The sequence below is a fragment of the Phoca vitulina genome, unplaced genomic scaffold, assembly GCF_004348235.1.
Source record: "Phoca vitulina isolate PV1807 unplaced genomic scaffold, GSC_HSeal_1.0 scaffold7, whole genome shotgun sequence".
Taxonomy (NCBI): domain Eukaryota; kingdom Metazoa; phylum Chordata; class Mammalia; order Carnivora; family Phocidae; genus Phoca; species Phoca vitulina.
Window position 1 is genome coordinate 47,530,126 of NW_022589710.1, and position 17,469 is coordinate 47,547,594.

The window sequence follows — 17,469 nt, forward strand, 5'->3', positions numbered from 1 at the left end:
CTACTATTGGCCCTAAAGTTATTTCTTTACAGGGAGTATGGGTTTCTTTTCTCTTTAGCCTTAAACTTAAGCTGGAGATGCATTAGCTGTATATAGATCTTGGGCATGTTTTTACCTCCCTTAGATTCAATTACCAATTATCTAGAAGAAGATATACATGTGGGGCAATCTGGTATATTTAAAGTATAAAACCACACATGGGAAAAACCAATATAAAATAAGAGCTAACTGATTAACAGTGTATTAAAAGGCAATACTTTATGATTAGGTAGGGCCTCTCTTCAGCAGGCCCTTTCCTTACCTTTCTGGAATTTTATTTCTATTCCATTAATTTGGACTGTTCCAAATTATTACAGCTTATATCATAAATTGTACTCCCTCATTATTCTACTCTCTCCAGTTTTTCTCCTCCTTCTATTGAGATATAATTCACGTCCTGTAAAATTCACCCCTTTACAATGTACAATTCAGTGGTTTTTAGTATAGTCACAAAGTTGTGCCACCATCACCAGTATGTCATTCATCCCCCCTCCCCCCCAAGGAAACCCCATACCTGTTAGCAGTCGTTCCCCATTTCCTCTCCCATTAATCTACTTCTTGTCTCTATGAATTTGCCTATTCTGGACGTTTCATATAAATGGAAAAATATGATATGTGGCCCATGGTGTCTTCCTCCTTTCACTTAACGTGATGTTTTCAAGGTTCATCCGTGTTGTAGCATGCGTTGGTACTTCATTCTTTTTTAATTGTCTTTGCATGGATACACCACATTTTGTTTACCCACTCGTCAGCTGATGCCCATTGGGTTGTTTTCACTTTTTGGCTATTGTGAATAATGCTGCTTTAAACATTCATGTACAAGTTATCATGTAGACATACGTTTTCAATTTGGTTGGGAATATACCTAGGAAGAGAATTTCTGGGTAATATGCTAATTCCATGCTGTGCGAGGAACTGGAAACTGTTTTCCAAAGTAGCCTGGCAATTTTACATTTCCACCAGTAACGTGGGAGCATTCCAATTTCTTGGATCCTCACTAACAATGTTAGTCTGTCTTTTTTATTCTAGTGTGTGTAAAGTGGTTTCCTGTGGTTTTCATTTGCAAATCCCTAATGTCTAACAGGTTTGAATAACTTCTTTTTTTTGTGCTTATTGGCCATTTATGTATCTTCTTTGGAGAGATACTTATTTGAATCCTTTGCCCATTTTTTAATTGGGTGTTTTAATTGGTTTTAGTTTGAGTTGTAAAAGTTCTTTCTTATCAGACATGATTTACAAAATTCCTCCCATTCTGAGGGCTGTATTTTCACTTTCTGGATGAGGTGTCTTTCAAAGAACAAAAGCTTTGATGAAGTACAATTTATTTTTCTTGGTTGCTTGTTCTTTTGGGTGTTAGAACTAAGAAATCACTGCCTGGGTGCCTTGATGGTGCAGTCGGTAAGACTCTCTCCCCCTCTCCCTCTGCCCTTCCCCGGATGCACACACTCTCTTTCTCAAAAATAAATAAATCTTAAAAAAAAGAAAAAAGAAAAATGAAATCCCTGTCTAATCCCACAGTCATGAGGATTTACATCTATGTTTCTTCTAAGAGTTTTGTAAATTTAGCTCTTACATTTAGGCCTTTGATCCATTTTGAGTTATTTTTATATATGGTGGGAGGTAGGGGTCCAACTTCATTTTTTTGCATGTGGATATGCAGTTTTCTCAGAATCATTCGTTAGAAGAGACTGTTCTTTCCCCATTGGACTGTCTTGTTGAATACCAACTAATCATAAATTAAAAAGTTTACTTCTGGACTCTCAGTTGTATAGCTTTTTTTTTTTTAAGATTTATTTATTTAAGAGAGAGCGAGCAGGAGACGGGTCACAGAGGGAGAGAGAGAATCCTGAAGCAGATTCCCCGCTGAGTGCAGAGCCCGACACAGGGCTCAATTCCAGGACCCCGAGATCATGACCTGAGCCGAAATCGAGAGTCAGCCGCTCGACTGACTGAGCCACCCTGGTGCCCCTAGACTCTCAGTTGTATTTCTTGGTCTATGTATTTATACTTGTGCTGGTATGATACTATCTTGATACTACAGCTTTGGGACATGAGACTCCTCTAACTGTTCTTTTTCAAGTCTATTATAGGTCTCTTGCATTTCCATATGAATATTAGAATTTGCTTGCCAATTTCTACAAAAAAGGTAGCTGGGATTTTGAAAGGGATATTGTTGAATCTATAGATCAACTTGGGAAGTACTGTCATCTTAACAATACTAAGTCCTCCAACCCATGAGCACAGATATCTTTCCATTTGCTTAGGTCTTCTTCCTGCTTTTTTGGTACATTTTTTTCTTGGGTAGAATGTAGTAAATATTGCCAAAATATTGAGTTGGGTTGAGAAGGCAAGGCAAAGGAAGAAATGAATAAACACATTTAATATAAAATGATACAGTTCCTTAACCATGTGAGCCACCCAGGTGCCCCAAAATGATACAGTTCCTAATCTGAGTAAGAATAAATAATGTTTCTTCTTTTCTCCACTTCCATCTCTAATCCCCTCTGGAAATGTGTTTTTAAATGTATTAAAATGTGTTGGAAAGGTTATACTGAGTATTGACAAGAGTATCTGGAACTCTCAAGATGTTGCTAGTGAGACTGTGAACTGGGACTTTGTAAAAATGGCAATATATGCTGAACCTAAGCATATGTCTATTCTATGACCTGGCAATTCTATTCCTAGGTACAAACACCCAACAGAATTGTGTACCAAAAGACACATACAAGAGTGCCACTCTTAATAACAGCCCAAATCAGGAAACAACCAAAATGTCCATTAGCAGAATGAGTAACTAGAAATATATTCTAACAATATTTATTGTTTGATACTAGGCAGCAATGCAAATGAACTTATTGTTCCACCCAAATGTGCAGATAAATCTCAAAAGACATAATGGTGAATAATACACAAGAGATTCAAAAGAGTGATTATACGTATTATATGTATGATTCCACTCATATGAAGTTCAAGAACAGGCAAAACTAATAAATAGTGACAGAAGTCAAAATAGTGTCAAAATTATCTTTAGCCACTACATCAAAAACTAATGATGTAATGTATGGTGATTAACATAACATAAAAAAACAAACAAACCATTATGTTGCATGCCTTAAACTTAAAAAAAAAATTATCTTTAGCAAGTTGGAATGGAGACTGGGAAGAGGCACAAGATAGCTTTTTGGGAAACAGAAATGTTCTATCTCATGATCTGGGTGGTGGTTAGACAGGTGTGTATTCACTGAACTGTATGCCTAAGATTTGTGCACATTACTGTAGGAATGTTAATACTTAAATAAAAGTAAAAATTAACATTTAAATACTTGGAAAATCAAAGGAAGTTAAAAAAACTGGAATGAGATTAAATTTCTGATCCCTCAATTTATAATCTTAAGTATATCCAACTACTATTTAAGTTATCACCCTTAATAAAAATCACCCTTTTACTTAAAAAACAAAACCAAATAGAACCATCTAGATATTACAGGGTGGTCTCAAGCATTCTCCTGCCAGCCTTTGTTATTCAAGACAAACCTGGAAAAATATTGAAATTTTTTGGTGCTGTGTGTTCCAGGAATTTCTAAGACAGGGGAAGTGTTATGAAGCCCTTGCCTGGAGGCAGGAAATGAAAGCATAAAGGGGCTGGCCCTTCCTTTCTTTCCTCCGTTGTCTTTTTAAATGATCATATGAATAAAGGCACAAATCAGACAATACTAGCCATAAAAATATTTATTTTCCACCTGTGCATCTGTTTTCATTCTCATAAAGTCATTTTTCCCTAGACGTTTTAGTATCAGGTTTTTCTTCTACATACTTTGCAAGAGGGAGAAACTGAGGAAAGGCCAGCACAAAGTATCGCTAACAAGTCTGGTTCCCACTGCCTACCGGATGACTGCCTTTTAGGAGAGCTACGGGGCATTATAATTGGAATTATCAGCATGTGATGGGGCACAGAACTACTCAGCAGAGAACAAGTTAAAATGATGCTACCATAGGACTGCAGCAGGAATAAGGGTTCACTAGAGAGATCAACTTGGGATTAAAAAAGCTTAACCGTCTCTGGGTGAGTGTAATATTATCAATGCACAAAAGAACAGGGTCTCTTGAGACTGTGTTTTCTAAGAAAGACTCAAATCTGATAATCTGACCATCAAATATGGTAATGTTGGCAAAATATTAATTTCTTAGGACTAATGCTTTTGATAAATTAGAAGAGAAGGATGGGTTGTTTTGGAAAGTAGAGGGTTTGACTTCCATTTTAAAAGGGGTAAAGCTGAGCAGAGGGAGTAGATGCAGACAGACAGTTTAGGGAAGGCTGGACTTGTCCCAGGACTTAAGATATTCCTGAACTAAATAAACCCCAGGTAAACAGAACATTCCTTACATGTGCAAGCATATCCTTTAATACGGAGAACTGCTGGGATTCCTGACTCCACTTAATCAGGAAATCAGAGTTCTAAAAATAACTTTTATTTCTTCCAAGAAAGAAGAAGTGGGTTGGCAAGTGAACATTTAGATTTGATAACCAACAGTAATAAATATTCTGAAGTCTCTGGGGTTTTCAGGAGCCTAAAGGAAAACAGCTGAATGTTGAATCCCCATTAAAACTGCTACTTATTTTTTTTAAAATATGTACATCTACAAAAGTCTCAATAAAATGTGTAAGTTTGTTTCACACCATATTACTACTCCATATAAATGATGAACTATTCCATCAAATTCAATATTGCCAATTAAAAGTGCTCAGATTTGAGAAAAATGATGAATTTATATTAAGTTCACCAAGTAAGAGTTAAAACTGTGCATATACAGTAGCTGTGAATATGCTTTAGGATTTTTTTTAAGTCTGCTAAAATAAAATTGGGATGTTTATTACTTTTTCTACTGGCAGCAGCGAAAATCAGTAGACACTATACTTTTGTCTTTTTCAAATGAGCTGCATTAAAACTATACTTTCTCAAGACAATACTCAGTTTCAAAATCCTCAAAATGTATAGATATCAAAGAAAAATACAGATTTTTTTTTCATTAATGATGAGAAACAAGAGATCCAGTTTAATCAAGATCTGCCATTTATAAATTTTAAGCATGTAACTGAGCTAAAAGACTGAGAGATTAATTATAACAATTACAGGTACAGAGTATCATTTGTGCAATTTCTAGGTTCAGTATGATAGTGTACATCCACAGAACCAACAGAAGTTCTCAGATCCAGTGTCAAATAATGGAATTGGACAAGCACTCTTTTTTTTTTTTTTTAAAGATTATTTATTTGAGAGAGAGAGAGAAAGAGCAGGAGCAGGGGGAAGGGCAGAGGAAGAGGGAGAAGCAGACTCCCTGCTGGGCAGGGAGCCCGAAGAGGGGCCAAAGGCAGACACTTAACCCACTGGCACCCTGGACAAACTTTCATAACATCACTTTTATTTAATATGCACTACATACACATGATGCAGGTAAGGAAAGAATCCATGCATTAAAGACAAGACAGATTGGTACTATCCCCAAACATGCAGAGTCAATTAGGATGTTGCTCAAAGTTCTTTTATTTTTTTTTTTTTAAAGATTTTATTTGAGATTGGGGGGGGAGCAGCAGAGGGAGAGAGAGAAGCAGGCTCTCCACTGAGCAGGGAGCCCGACGTGGGGCTTGATGTCATGTCAGGACCCTAGGATCATGACATGAGCTGAAGGCAGACACTTAACCGACTGAGCCACCCAGGTGCCCCTCAAAGTTCTTTATACTTAATGGTTTCCATTAAATAAGTGCAGAAGCAGAAATGTGTACACATCGCAAAGCATCTTCTTCATTTGGTTTCCTGTGCTTTCTTTGCATTCTGTTTTTCTTTTGCCTTTTCTACTAGTGGTATTAACTGCTGGTGTTCTACTAGAGTCTTTAATGATTCCATAATGAAAGGCAGATAATTACGCTTCCTTCTGACATTTTCAAATCTTTTTAGTTTCTGTATTTCTTCTTCAGTAAGCATCTGATTTTTGGTAACCTCTGACTGAATAGCATTTAATATATTATTACCCTGATCTGTATCCATGGGTTCCTCAGCAAGCTGTCTTTGTAATTCTGCTATCGTCTCTTCATATATCATTTTTCTATCAGATACAATGGCTGTTAAGTTAAATCGAATTTCACCTTCACTGTACTTTTGTACCCTTTTTTCTATGACTGGCCTCACTGTGCTGATCCAGTCATCTTGATGGTGTGCACTGAAACCAATCGGTCTAATTCATGCAATCTTCCATTTACAGGAACATAACTACAGTGAAAAGCATCTTCTTCTTTTGCTGATGTCTTTGCACCAAATTCAAACATCTGCTGTCTGGCAAAACTGTTGTGTACGTGTCAGATCACATCTGACCTGCTGAGGGCCGAACCTTTCACAGCTGCATCAAAGCTCTGTGAAAATTCTTTAAACTCTGATAATGCCTCTCCTAAATGGACATCTTGATGGGTATAGTTCAATAACACATTTACTATGGCTTGAGTAGCACAATCATTATTAATTACCCGCTTGGCAAAAAATACCGCGTCAGGTCTGGAGTCCTGAACTACAGAGCCTGCTGGTTCTTCTGGCTGCCACTTGAAAAGGAAAATTAACCCGTCAACTGGCTTTAACTTTCCAAAACTCCGTATTTCTTCTACTTGGGCTCCTTGGAAACCAAATTCTTCAATGAGTTCAGTGAAGACCCTGGGGTTGCTTTTCATGAGGCACACTCCCCGGGCCACACACCCCCAGCTGCTACCTCAGGCTCTGCCCACCTCCCACCCCCCCAACCAACTGCCACGGGCCGCTGGTCTCCGTGATCACAGCAAATCTGCCGCTGAGTTCATCAGCCCCTTTGTCATCCTGCCTACTCCCCCTGACAGCCTGCTTCAGGATTTCTTAAAGAAATAAAAGTAAACACCTAAAGAAGTTCAATTTGGGGACTACTAACATTTTTTGAAGCCTTATTTAACTTTAAGATATAAAACTGCTAAAAAAAAAAAATCTAGTACATAAAAATAAAGAATAAAGATTTCATTTATTTTAGCATATATTTGGTAGAAATACAGGAGATAGAAAAGTAGCATCATAGTCTTTACATCAAAGACAAAAATCTCACTAGGAAGATGACACAGAAAGGGAAGAACGGATTATGTGCTAGGCAAGCAGCCATTAAACAAATATATCCTGAGTATCCACCCAGTGTGTGCCAGACATCTAGGCCCTGGATATACTATATGGAATGAAAGAGACAAAACTCCTGCCTGCATGGAGCATACATTCCAATGTGGGAGATGGACAACAAAAAAGGTAAATAGGCCACTCAAGTGATGTGTGAGAAATAACCTGGATGAGCCAAACACTATCTCCACAAAGTGCCAAGGTCCAGAAGCAAAAGCACGGGACGCCTGGGTGGCTCTGTTGGTTGGGCAGCTGCCTTCGGCTCGGGAGTCTGCTTCTCCTGACCCTCCCCGCTCTTGTACTCTCTCTCTCTCTTAAATAAATGAATAAAATCTTAAAAAAAAAAAAAAAAAAAGCAGCAGCAGCAAAAGCACACGTGGCATTTCCTAGGGCAGAGTGAACCACCATGGTTGGAACAGAATGTCCATAGGGGGCCAGATCACAAGGGATTCACAGTCTTCACTGTAAGAAAGGATCTGACTCTGACTTTGACTTTGAGAAGCAGGAGAGTCCCCGGGAGAATTCTTAAACAGAAGATTGATAAGATCTCCTATGTTTCCACAGGATCACCCAGAGTGCTGCATTTAAACAGAGGTGAGGACAGAAGTAGAGAGGGCATGGGAGGGGACAGTGGCTCAGACAAGGGTGACAGCAATAGGTATGAAAAGTAGATAGGGGATATATTTTGAAGGTAGACAGAAATGTTACAAATCATTAAAGTGCACAGAAGATACAGAATAAATGTTTAATGAATGAATGAATCTTGGACAGGAAGGAGACCTATGTGGACTAGAGTACTCAGGAAAGGCATCCAAGAATCATCACACTGCACTGGAACTCTCTGCATGGAGGTCCCTAATTTTCAGCATTGTTTATTTATCTTAATTCTTCCAATTCATTCTTTCTTGACTGATCCCTCTATGACTATTAAATCCATGTGAAAATAGAAGTCTAAGTCAAGTCAGTAACAGTGGGGATACAGAGTATGTTGAAAGATATTAAGGAGGCACAATCTAAAGGCTCTGGTGATTAAATATATGGAATGGAGAAGCAAAGAAAATATAATAGTGATTTCTTGTTTGGACAACTTCATAAATAGTGATGCCATTATCTGAGGAACACAAAAGAAAAAGCATGTTTGAGGGGAAACAAATGGAAAAGGCTAAAAACTTTAGAGAAACAAAACTCAATTTGGGAGGAGCAAGTATTTTTAAAGTCTAAAGGTTTAGGGGTGCCTGAGTGCCTCAGTCTTTAAGCATCTGCCTTCACCTCAGGTCATGATCCCAGGGTCCTGGGATCGAGCCCCGCAACAGGGAGCCTGCTTCTCCCTCTCCCACTCCCTCTGCTTGTGTTCCCTCTTTCGCTGTGTCTCTCTCTGTCAAATAAATAAATAAAATCTTAAAAAAAAAAAAAAAGTCTAAAGGTTTAAAATCAAGTAGGTCAAGACTACTGCTTCTAAACTTGGATTGGCATATTAAAAGTTAATTACTGTTTGGAATGATGAGAAGATTCTGGAAATGGACAGTGGTAATGGTTGCACAATGCTGTAAAATGTACTTGATGCCAGTGAAGTGTAGACCCCAAATTAGTTAAAATGTTAAATCTTATGTTACATATATTTTACCACAGTGTTCACTCACTAGAGGTCAAGTTTTGTTTTGTTTTTTTTTAAAGATTTTATTTATTTATTTTGAGAGAGAGAATGAGAGAGAGAGAGCACATGAGAGGGGGGAGGGTCAGAGGGAGAAGCAGACTCCCTGCTGAGCAGGGAGTCCGATGCGGGACTCAATCCTGGGACTCCAGGATCATGACCTGAGCCGAAGGCAGTTGCTTAACCAACTGAGCCACCCAGGCGCCCAAGGTCAAGTTTTTTTTTAATGAGATATAATTCACATTCTATACAGTTCACCCATTTAAAACATGTAATTCAATGTTTTTAGTATATTTGTAGAATTATGCAACCATCATAAACATTAATTTTAGAATATTTTTATTGCCCCTCAAAAGAAAACAGCACACATCAGCAGTCAGTCATTCCCATTTCATCCGAATCTTCCAGCCTATATGTCAGGTGTAAGCAATACTTTTTTTTGTTTTTGAAGAATGTAATATAATTTATCCCAAAGTCACTTTTTTCTATGTAAACAAAAGACTTAAAGGGTAACTTCTGAAAAAAGTCCACACCTCTTCAAACCCTAAGTCTTTCTCCACCATTAGCTTGGTGGTAAATACACAGCTCTACTGTGTAAAAATTCCTGGACAATTTTTCTGCAGTTTAGATGAAAATCATACAAATCAGTAAATACGAGCAATTTGCTTTTTCATTTCCATTTTGTTTTTGTTATTTTCTACCAATGTTTTATGTATTTCTAAGCTTGAAAAACTCCAAAGGAACCAAGAGGTCTATGAAAGATGAAGGACAGAAGTAAAAAAAAAAAAAAAATTAGGTTATGGAAAAATTCCTGGGACCTTTTAAGACATGCCTCTGCTCTGTACATCATTAATTTGCTCTTTTTATAAGTTTCTGTTTCTGTTCTTACACCTTTCATGTGTGGTCTCCTGTCTTCAAAACAAACTGCAAACTCTGAGGGCAAATATAGTTTTCTCTCCAGCACCTCCCCCCAAAACATACAAACATTCAAGTTGGTCTGAGAAAATGGAAACCCTTTTATGTGCTCAAACTAATTTGGATTCACAGCAGAATTTATATCCAATTACACTAAGGCAAATAATAATGAAATATCTCATATACAAAAAAGCATTCTGACATCTGAAACTGGATGTCCAGGTTCAAATTCTGGCTCTAACACTTAGTAACTCTGTGACCTTGGGTAAGCAACTTAACCTCTCTGCTGCCTCATTTTATAAAAGTAGGAGAATTATGTCTAATACTTGTTCTGAGAATTTATTTACAAACTTAGAGCAGTGCTCAGTATATACTAAACACAATAACATGTTCACTATTATTACTTCCTTCCATTTGTGTATTTTTCCCTTAAAATTATGCCATTTATATCTTCCACAACATTACATTATCTGACCCTCCAGCTTAGCTTTCAAAGATGAAATAAAGGATCCTCTTGCTTTCCCTCACTGTTTCTAGTTCTCCACTTTTTAATCCCTTTTCATACTCTTAACACATAACACAGGACACAGCTGACATTACCAACATTTAAACACATAACAGATAACGGTTTACAATTTATACATACGCCTCATGTATTACATGCTCTACCATACTATCGACTTTCCAAAGCTAGTTTTAGCCAGTGTTCCCAAATCTCTGCCATCACATCACCTGTTAATTGCCATCCAGATGAGGCTAATTTCCTATGCAACTGGAGTATTCAAGATGGCAAGCAGATGCCCTTATTTTCTGAAAACCACTCCTCACCATAACAGGGATGGAACCGTCTCTACCTGGGCTAAACAGATTCTCTCCCCTAATATGCAACAGGCATACAGAGTTGCTTGTGCTGGCATTTTAAAATCTGAAACCATCAGACAGCTATTTTAAAGTAAGACATCAAAGCAGTAAAAGCAGGTCTGAGAAAGACAGGAAATAATAACTCTACTGTCTTCCTAAATTTCACTCCTGAGCTGTAGCTTGGTTCTTTGGTGGCATGGACACTTCTGAAGTCAGACTGTCTGGGTTTATGTTCTGGCTCCATCCTCCACTAGCTGTAACGTTGTTGTAGGTCACTTAACCTCTCTGAGCACAGTTTCCTCATCTGGAAAATGGAATTCATAATGAAATGATTTCACCTACTTTGTAAGGTTGTTTTAAGGATTAAGTGAAGTAATACAGGGGAAGTGCTTAATAAAATGCCTTGTACATAGTGTTTAAAAACTCATTATTTCAATTATTTTATGTTTATATATGTAAGAATTTATTATTTTTATTATTTTACCTGTAACATTATTTTAAGGTCTTATTCTTCTTTCTTCAAATCAGAAAAAAGCCAGCAATAGATGAGTATATATACTTTGTCTTCTAAGGATATACTAAAGATCTTGAGCAAAAAGAGAAAAAGCAAGCCAACTGACTCTTCTAACTCTAAAACCTAATCAGATGCCAAAAAGGACAGAATAAAAGTTAATAAAATAAAACACAGGAGGGGTTAGGAGGTATTAAGAAATACTAGGAAAATGTTTATTTTGAGAATTCAAAAAACTGAATGTTTTGCCTTAAGAAGTTTTTGAAGATTCTATGTCATTTTTCATGGCTGGCACACGGTAAGTAGTCAAAAAGTGATTGCTGAGTAATGAAACCTTATTGTGTCTTAAACTAAAAAAAAAAAAAAAAAAAAGCCAAAACCAGATAGAGGAGGTAGAAGAAGTTCTCTCTGGATGTGTTAAAGATCAGATATCAATTAAAGGAATAATATGCCTTAAAAAGACTAAAAAAGATAAAAATGTAACAGACACAGCTCTTATCTGCTAATAAAATAAATTTAACAACATATTCTCAATTAACTATGCAGATGGGAGAAGAGTGAGGTACAACAACAATGGTGCTCACATAACCAAGAAAGTCTCCATTTGAATTTGAAATATATATTTTATTTCTTAATTTTTAAAGATTTTTATTTATTTATTTGAGAGAGAGAGAGAGCGTGAGCCATGAGGAGTGGAGAGGGGCAGAGGGAGAAGCAGACCCCCCTACTGAGCAGGGAGCCCAACGTGGAGCTCGATCCCAGGACCCTGAGATCATGACCTGAGCCAAAGGAAGACGCTTAACTGACTAAGCCACCCAGACGCCCCTGAAATATATTTTAGTATCTTAAAAGCAGACTTACCTTATTGCTAACATTTAATTTTGGCATAAGTCTACATACGGCAGTTCCACCAAGAGGGGAAAAGACTAACACATATTTAGGGGAAATGATACACACATTTAGTTGCAGAGGTGGATTAGGATGACAAATGTGCCATAATCTGTTTGTAAAACCAAAAATATATGAAACATGCAAAATCTAAGAATAAACAAAAATTAAGAAGGTCTGTTTGCAATCACTTTAAATATACAGAAGAACAAACAAGTTCAACCCAAAGCAGCACATTCAGCTATCAAAAGTAACTTTTCCCAAGCAATGCCTTATCATGGCCTCTTTTCATTTCAATTACTGTTTTGAGCTTAGAAGTGCAAAAATTCTAGGTATAGAGACTGTGTGATCTGGACATAACATAACCCCTTTCAGGAGGGATGAGGGATCTGAAAGCAAATGTGTTCCAGCATAATCCTATGGAGATGCACTTTCAGACTTTCAGGCTTCTCCTCCTGAATCTCCTGTAATTATGGCAGGTTTCTGGCAATTCACTGTTTCTTCTACTATCCTCACAATTACTGGTCAATACTCCCAGGCTGCAGTGACATCTGTGATGCTTTACACAGTATCAAAGGCCTTCACTAACTAATCCTATTTCTTGCTGATCATTACTAGCTTGAGTTCTCAACCACTGCCTTGAAGAAACCTCCAGAAGTCATGAAATGTGCATTTGAACACCTGGCGTAATTCACTCCTTACTTGTGTGATAGCTCTATCACTTGCACACATTTGCTGGCCATTACACATAGGTCCAAACTGTTTGCCAGAACACAAAACACACAACAGAAAAAGAAGACACCACCAATGCTCAAGTTAAGATAGAGAAAGAGCCTCTTGCCCAAGAGTTACCTGTGTTCTGCCGGGGCACAGAGTAATTCTCACTGGTCTAAAGTTGAGGAGGGCAACTGGCGAGACTCAACTCTCACCAACTCTTGAACTATGGGGAGGAATTAACAAGGAACAGTAACAGAATGGCTTATTTTAGGGGCGCCTGGGTGGCTCAGATGGTTAAGCATCTGCCTTCGGCTCAGGTCATGATCCCAGGGTCCTGGGATTGAGTCCCGCATCGGGCTCCCTGCTCAGCGGGGAGCCTGCTTCTCCCTCTGCCTCTCACTCTCTCTCTGACTCTCATGAATAAATAAAATATTAAAAAAAAAAAAAAAAAAGAATGGCTTATTTTGTTTCATTTTTTTAATACTTCAGAGAGAATTAACATTGTAATACATTAGCCTTATATGGGGTGCTACCAGATGAAGGTATGCACATGAAATGCTGGAACAATATGGAACACTTCACTTACCATAATGACAAGATTCTGACATTCAAGCCAACTTGGATATGATCACTTGTTTAGGCATTGTTAGTGCCCCCATTTACAGAGAATTCACAAGCTGACAGTCCTCTCACAATGTGATTTCCTTCTCTTTTGTTATTCTTTTTTTTTTTTTTTAAAGGTTTTATTTATTTATTTGACAGAGAGAGAGAGCGAGAGCAGGAACACAAGCAGGGGGAGTGGGAGAGGGAGAAGCAGGCTTCCCGCAGAGCAGGGAGCCCGATGTGGGACTCGATCCCAGGACCCTGGGATCATGACCTGAGCCGAAGGCAGATGCTTAACAACTGAGCCACCCAGGTGCCCCTCTTCTGTTATTCTTAAGCACTATTAAACACAGAGGGTAGGGGAGGTATCCTAGCAGGACTCATCTGTTTTTTGTTCTGCCAAAATTATGGAGTACAGTCTAACAACCCTAGAACAAAACTGTCTCCAGTAACTGCTAAAAAGGCAATAAGTATTCTCATTTTCTTCCCTCCCATAACTACTGAACTCTTCTAATCAAGTGGTGTTATTTATATGCTATTGCTAAAAAGGAATAACAGTACTAAATCTGTAGACTATATGCCAAACAACTGACATGGGTTATCCAAGGACATACGATCATAGGGACTATACTTTCTGTGACATATGTATAATATCTGGGTTTTGAAAATAAGCATGTATTAGTTTTATAAACAAAATAAAGAATGAATAGATGAATACATTTAAATTGGTATTAAAAATCCTGCATTTTGGATCCTTAAGATTGATCCCTGAGCTGCATATATTCATTCATGTTATTGATAATCTACTTTCTAGCAAATTGCCCAGGGTATAAACATCATTAATGGGACCAACTAAAAATCAACTAACAAATAGAAACTAAAATATAAAGTTAACTAACTTAATATTATAAAAACTGTTTACATTTGAAGAAAACCAGAGTTTAGAACCCAAAGCTGAGTCTTCACTGCCAAGCACAATATGGAGGGGGGAAAAAATTGACAGGCCTAGAACAGAGTTTATTCACTTATTTACATCTACTGAACCTGGAAAACTTTGCAGGCAATTTTTAATATTCAAAAAAGTGGGCTAATCCACTGAGAATGCAGTGATGGCTAGTTTTATGTGTCAACTTGCCTGAGCCACAGTGACCAGATATTTGGTCAAACATAATTTGGGTGTGCTTTGTGAGGACATTTGGGATGAGATTAACATTTGAATTGGTGGACTGAGTAAAACTGAGTAAAGATTGTCCTCTGGGGGGACCTGGGTGGCGCAGTTAGTTAAGTGTCTGACTCTTGGGGTTTCGACTCAGGTTATGATCTAGGGTTGTGAGATTTGAGCCCTGTGTCGGGCTCTGCGCTCAGTGGAGTGTCTGCTTAAGACCCTCTCTCCCTCTGCCCCCCTCCACGGCTCTCTCTAAAATAAATAAATAAATCTTAAAAAAAAAAAAAAAAAGGATTGTCTTTCCTAATGTGGGTGGGCTTCATCCAATCGTTTGAAGGTCTCAAAAGAACAAACGGGCCCTCCCAAATAGGGAGGAATTCCTCCTGCCTGTCATGCTGGCACATCAGGTTTTTTTCTGCCTTCAGACTTGAACTGAAGCATCAGCTCTTCCTGGGTCCCGAGACTAATGGCATTTGGACTAGAATTATATCAGCTCTTTTGGGTCTCCAGCTTGCCAAATGCAGATCTTGAGACTTTTTTTTTTTTTTAAAGATTTTATTTATTTATTTGACAGAGAGAGACACAGCGAGGGAGGGAACACAAGCAAGGGGAGTGGGAGAGGGAGAAGGAGGCTTCCCGCGGAGCAGGGAGCCCGATGCGGGGCTCGATCCCAGGACCCTGGGATCATGATCTGAGCCGAAGGCAGACGCTTAACGACTGAGCCACCCAGGCACCCCTGGATCTTGAGACTTGTAAGCCTCCATAACTATGTGAGCCAATTTCCTATAATATCTCTGTTTTCCACTCTCCTTTTTCCTCTCTATAAAAACACCAAATAGGAAAAGTCCAGCAAATGCTTTATGATGATGATTGCAACTCTGATGCCTCAGAAAGCTTAGGATCCTGTCCAAGAAATAGCCATCTATTCTTCTGACCAAGTTATCCCAAGCCCAATGGGACTCAGATGATACTTAATGGAACATTTTCTTGAACAATGGCCACACTTTTACTTAGACATTAAAAATAATCTCTAACTGCTGTTAAAACCGGTCATCTTTAACTATCTTCTTTCTACTTCTCTCCCCAAACGGTCACCATCCCCACCATTAATGTTTGAAGAATAAGCACAGAATTAGAAAGAGTACTAACCCATACAATTATTGTACTTCATTTAGACAGTTTTGGTTATAAAAAAGAGATAAGAATGCCCTCCCCATACCAAACACAGAAGCTGCTAGGTACTTCCTTTACTCTTCATCAATGGCAAAAAATAGCACTCTAGGTCTCCACGGAAGACCCCACCCTGCCATTGATGGGGTGTTGTTTAGGAATCACTGAATGGTACACATTACTCAAATCACATATAGCAGCAAGTATCTTAGACCGAGAATCTTGTAGCCGTACTCTCTGTACACTCCTCCAGGAACAGGGTATGTTAAAGAATTAAAAACTGAGTAAGTGCAGTAAAGGTAAAGATGCACTAATGGAGAAAAGAAAACCAAAATGGAGAAAAGAAAAATTTTGATAACTTTTGCTTATCTTATGAATCTTATGAGTACATAAGTACCAAAGTTGATTTCCATGCCAACAGAAATATATTGATAATTAACAAGGTTAAACCACAAAGGAACTTCCACTCCATATTATTATTTTTATTTTTTCACATTTAGATGATACCTTAGTGTAGAGGATGGCAGAACAGGGATGAATCCTTAACTAAGTCATCCAAGTTTCTTTCCTAAAGAAGCAGCAGTCTCTCCTTCACTCATGTTTCTTAATTATCAACGGTCACCTTCTATGGACAGGTCTAAAGTGGGTGGAGGAGGCGGCAGACAACACTTTCCACTCATCACAGCACTTTCTAGAGCAATAAATTGTACATTTGTCACAAGTACCCAATCAGGATGTACTGGGAAGAGTAGGATCTCATAGCTTACTGGAAAGGAGAGAGAGGGACAAAAAAATGCCTAAAGACACAAATCAGCCGCCATTAAAGGTCTTCCTTTGTTCTTTAACTTCTACATGAACAGCTGCAGAATTTCAACCTGTAGATTGAAATTAAGATCACTATACCCAAAAATACCTTCAAGTACTAAATAAGACTAGAGAAGGAAGGAAGGGTGGGAGAGAGAGGAGAGCATGGGATGTAAAGAAAAAAACATTAGCAAAGCTATTCCAATTCCCCACACTGTGTTGGAATTTGAATTTATGAGTTCAGGTTTTTCACATGATTTCAGAGAAAGAAGGATAAAGTATCTTATCCAGAAATGTTAACCTAAAACAAAAGAAGTATTAGCTAGAAGGCAGGGCAGACTGATTTGAATAACATGTTCCCCTTAAGTACCAACTAAATTGCACCAGAAAATCTTGGTTTTAAGGTCCTTAAGAGACCCAAGGAATAGGAAAATAAATGTACCTCCAACCCACTCTTTACAAGCTACTTTCGGGCTCCAGTGAACAGTCTTGTAAAAAGGATATTTATAAGGGACTTCTAGAAAGCAAGAGTTCAATAACTGTTTAACACTAAAGCAAAATGAGAAGGAGCTACGTTCACCATCTCCTAGAAGCAGCCCTATTTTGCCAGACTGGCAACAAATAAAATGCTCAGCTCAGGCAATTGTCAAGCCGATGAACATCAAAGCAGACAGCCTGCCTCTCCCTCCCCTAGGGACACTGTTCCAAAGCTCACTTTGGTGTTTTGTCTCCCTACAAGAATTCGGCCAAGGATCTGACTCTACTCTCCCATATTACTACTGCTATTTCTCTCATCTGCAACCAGAGCAGCTTTTGCTAAGTGACTCTCTCGAGCACCGTTTATCACCCTCTCCATAGTGACAGCTTAATCCTTTAATTAGTTTCAATGCCAAAAACTAGGATTTCCTGAGGACTGCCACAGGATGTGCACCAAGCAGCAGGGGCCAAGGCTTAAAGTTGTTCAAGAGTT

At 38.3% G+C, this 17,469-nt stretch overlaps 1 protein-coding gene and 1 pseudogene across 1 annotated transcript in view; both read right to left on the minus strand.

Moving 5' to 3' along the window:
- SPTLC2 (serine palmitoyltransferase long chain base subunit 2) overlaps nucleotides 1-17,469 on the minus strand; it is a 104,288-nt gene that overhangs the window by 20,851 nt on the left and 65,968 nt on the right. The gene's annotated exons all lie outside the window — the stretch shown is intronic.
- LOC116633200 lies at nucleotides 5,764-6,837 on the minus strand (annotated as a pseudogene).